The following is a 4,820-nucleotide window of genomic DNA, read 5'->3' as shown; positions in this document are numbered from 1 at the left end:
TCCAGACTATGGAGGGGGAAAGGTTAGCATTAATAAGAACATATTATATGGTATGTTGGCAAAGGACTCATTTACAAAAGCACATGATATGTCTGAGACATGCAAAGTACAAGATGAATTTTTTTCTTCCTTCTCATGTGACCTTTTAAAATCCGAAATAGTATTTATAGATGCCCCCTTCCCAATGCCATTTCTGTTCAAAACATTTCTGACCTTTGCAAATGCAAGGCGTGGAACTCTGAATGTGACTTTAAAAATCAATTAGTAAAGACTACAATGATATTTACCCGTGTAGTTAAAAAGAAAATATTCTGAAAAAACTTTTTAAAGCAACCAAATAAACAACCTAATAAATGATGAAGGTCATGTTGACTGTAGAACAGACGTCCTTTCTAACTCTCCTAAGTAATCATTGCAGTCTGGCTGTTGTCTGATAAGAGAGTTAATTATCCCATATTTCATTTTTAAAATTAATTAATTTATTTTTGGCCGCGTTTGGTCTTCGCTGCTGCGTGCGGGCTTTTCTCTAGCTGCGGCAAGCGGGGCCTACTCTTCGTTGGGGTGCATGGGCTTCAGTAGTTGTGGTGCGTGGGCTCAGTAGTTGTGCAGACTCTAGAGCGCAGGCTCAGTAGTTGTGGCGCATGGGCTTAGTTGCTCCACGGCATGTGGGATCTTCCCGGACCAGGGCTCGAACCTGAGTCTCCTGCACTGGCAGGCGGATTCTTAATCACTGGGCCACCATATTTCATTTTAAAAAGCAGCCTAAGATCTCAATTAAATGCTCAAGATGGGGGAAAAAAAGTGGGCTTTTTCTGTTGTTTTCATCCATTTTCTTTGTGACATGAACGTGACAATTCGATGAGAGAAAAGTACCCCCCTTCCTAGTTCCCCGTGAAGTGCGTGTCCACTGCTGGGGGCTCCTCTGAGTTCTAACTCTTGCTGTAGCCTCACACGGTTGGAGAATACAGCTAATTAATTTCACAGCTGTCCTAAATTTTCACAATGAGGTTACTGTCTGCCAAGGCAGTGTCTTCAAGACTGGGTCCTTGCTTCTCACACATACAGTGATTTGCCCTTTCAAATCTTTGAGCCAGTTTCTCGAGACCCAGTAATGGGTGTGAAATGAATTTTACACGTTGCCAACTTACCTTACACATTTGCCTTTCATCCTAATTATTTAAAAAATAATAATAATAAAAAAAGCTATTCAAAGAAGAACAGACTTTCAGCAACTGGCTTACCTGTCTCTCAAGCTGCAGGACACAGAGCATGTTCATACAGCCCTAAACTTAGGAAACTACACCTCTATTGTTCCTTGCTCTTCTTACAAATTCCTTATTACTTTTCTGTTCCTCCCTTTTCTTTCTAATCCCAGTTTTCTTTGCCTCCTCACCATGTCCTGTCATGCATGTTTTCAGTCTAAGTATTGCAAAAATATTGCCAGAAAATTTGGAGTAACTGCCAGGGTTACACCAAATTTCCTTACCAGGGTCATTCCAACACTTAGAGGCTGACTGTGGCAGTTTCAGTTAATGGGGTGAGGGAGCTTCAATATTTAATATTTCAGTTTTCAAGTGCACTTTTTTGGGAAACCTGAATAAGATTTGAGAACTGGAAAGAGCAGTATTAAGCCCACTCAGGCAATTGCAATATCCAAAGATTGTCTGACTAGAAGTTTTTCCTGTTTCTATGGGAAAGAAAACTCCCTGGGAGACACTGAATTTAAAAGAAATGTTTAATATATAGGTGCTTCAAAAGTTGTATTAAAATTCATATTGTTGGGCTTCCCTGGTGGCGCAGTGGTTGAGAGTCCACCTGCTGATGCAGGGGACACGGGTTCGTGCCCCGGTCCGGGAAGATCCCACACGCCGCGGAGCGGCTCAGCCCGTGAGCCATGGCCACTGAGCCTGCGCGTCTGGAGCCTGTGCTCCGCAACGGGAGAGGCCACAACAGTGAGAGGCCCAAGTACCGCAAAAATATTTTAAAAAAAAATTCATATTGTTAAATAATACAAAAGCACTCTGGCCAAGCATTTCTTAATACTGTTTCTAAACAAAAGTTAGTTACACACAATTCAGCTGACTGTACCCCACTCTTAGTTCTCATGCTAATGAGAAGTTAAAGCAGACTTATTTGAAAATCCACAGACATCTACAGTTTCACAACCAAATCTGTGTTAACAAAATATAACACTAAGATAACTATAGATGGTGTAACTGGTTGTAATGAACTGAATTTTTATGTTTTGGAAAACAAGTCAGTTTTTGTCAAGGTTATATTTTTGGCAAGGACTATGTCATTTATAGAATAACAAACTCTCAGGAAAAAATTGAAGATTATTGTTGGCCAAGCCTTACACAGAATACATCATTCAAGAATGTAAACCAATCCTACCTTCATTCCAGCCTGAAAAGTGAGTGAAGTCAGTTCATTCTATGTCCTAGAAGTCACCAGCTATATTGGCTCCTAGGATATCAGTGTGTCTGGCAGGTTCCTGCTAAATTTGAAGCTGTTATGAGATGCAAAGCCCTAACAGGAAGATGTGAATCAGCATACAGACCAGGATGAGGCTGAAAGCTCTGTGAAGACACCTGCCCTCTGATCAAAAGACCAAGACACTCAGTCAGCATGCCAGATGGCCTGGGTGCCTGAGGGATATCATTGTAGTAATGAGTACCAATAAACCATTTTAAGGATTGTGAGAAAATCGAGTTTAGTAGCCAACCTGCATTGTGTGAATAACAGTCTGAAATCACATAGTAAGCATAATTCCGTCATTAAGACCTCCACAGACAACCCGGTGGGTTTCCTTTCATCCTCGAAGGTCCATTTTATGTTGCATATGTGCTGCCTGAGTTTGACTTTCATCTTCTTTTATTTCCATTTCCCATCCTCTGATGGAGGCACTAATGAGCTATAAAAATAGCCAAGGGGCAGACAAGATAAGGGCAGAGAAATCAAGGACAAGGATAATCTACAAATTAAAAAATTATTCCCATAAAAACCAAGAGTTGGCTAGTGATGCCATGAAATAATGAAATTATCTCCAAAAATTCTGTTGCTGTTGTTTTTAAGGTACTGGAGAATACAAGGAATTCCTTAAGGTCTTTGGCACAGAAAACTCTCATGTTTCAGGAAACTTTGATTTAGGCTTCTCTTACAAAGGAAAATTGTCCATAAAAGAATGAATGAGTCTAGCTTGGCTATGGGGTCTTGCAGTGATGAGCTTTATTTTCTAAAGGACCTAAATACTCTAAAGATTAAGCTGTGAAGGAAACTGTGTATTAGGCTGGAGAAAAAAACATTGCAAAGACTTAGCTAAATGTCAACTGGAATATGGGAAACCTCGACAGGAAGGGTATAAATTCGACTGGAAAAGGGGTTTCACTTTCAAAACCATATTGTATACTTAGCAAATGTTGGGCACTGTCACATGTTATCTAATTTAATCCTCCAAACAATCCAATGAGGTCACTGTTGTTACTATCTTTATGCAGATGACAAATTGAGACTGAGAAAGCCACCAACTTGCTCAGGATCACAATTAGGGAGTGTTAGAAAGAGCCTTTCTGACACCAGAGCCCTTACTCCTTTCAACTTCAGAGGAATCTCTCAGATTTAAGAACAAATCAAGAGTAGCTGAGAAGGAGGTGGGTGACAGGGAAAAATGAGTTTCCCTGTGTATTTTAGTTATTTGATCTAACAAAATAAATCGGAAAATCCTTTGCACAATAAATTAGGGTTCATTAAAAATAAATTTAAAGAAAGTAATAACTGGATTTAAAAATAGACTAAGGGGGACTTCCCTGGGGGCACAGTGGTTAAGAATCCGCCTGCCAACGCAGGAGACATGGGTTCAATCCCTGGTCTGGGAAGATACCACATGCCGTGGAGCAACTAAGCCCGCATGCCACAACTACTGAGCTTGTGCTCTAGAGCCCATGAGCCACAACTACTGAGCCCACACGCCACAACTACTGAAGACCATGCACCTAGAGCCTATGCTTCACGACAAGAGAAGCCACCACAATGAGAAGCCTGCACACTGCGATGAAGAGTAACCCCCGCTCGCTGCAACTAGATAAAGCCCACGTGCAGCAACAAAGACCCAATGCAGCCAAAAACAAACAAACAAAACCCCCCAAAAAACCAAAAAACTAAAAATAGGCTAAGGACTTGTATAGATGTTTCTCCAAAAAAGACATAAAAAAGCCAACAGATACATGAAAAAATGCTCAACATCACTAATTATCAGGGAAATGCAAATCAAAACCATGATGCAGTTTTCATACCTGTTAGGATGGCTATCATCAAAAAAAAAAAAAAAAGATAGCAAGTGAGAATATGGGAAAATTTGAATTGTTACATGTTTTTTGTTTTGTTTTGTTTTTGCGTTACGCAGGCCTCTCACTGTTGTGGTCTCTCCTGTTGCAGAGCACAGGTTCCAGAAGCACAGGCTCAATGGCCATGGCTCACAGGCCCAACCGCTCCGCGGCATGTGTGATCTTCCTGGACCGGGGCACGAACCCGCGTCCCTTGCATCAGCAGGTGGACTCTCAACCACTGCGCCACCAGGGAAGCCCTGAATTGTTACATGTTTTTGATGGGAGGTAAAATGATGCAGCTGCTATGGAAAAGACTATGGAGGTTTTTCCAAAAATTAAAAATAGAATTATCCTATGATCCAGTAATTGCACTTCTAGGTATTTATCTAAAAGAACTGAAATCAAGATCTCAAAATATCAGCACTCCTACGTCATTGCAGCATTATTCACTATTCAAAATTATATTGTGGAAATAGTTTAGATGTCCATTGACAA

Source organism: Lipotes vexillifer, unplaced genomic scaffold (assembly GCF_000442215.2).
Source record: "Lipotes vexillifer unplaced genomic scaffold, Lipotes_vexillifer_v1.1 scaffold34, whole genome shotgun sequence".
In the NCBI taxonomy this organism is placed as follows: domain Eukaryota; kingdom Metazoa; phylum Chordata; class Mammalia; order Artiodactyla; family Lipotidae; genus Lipotes; species Lipotes vexillifer.
The sequence above is the reverse complement of the archived record's forward strand: the minus strand, read 5'-3'. Positions refer to the sequence as shown.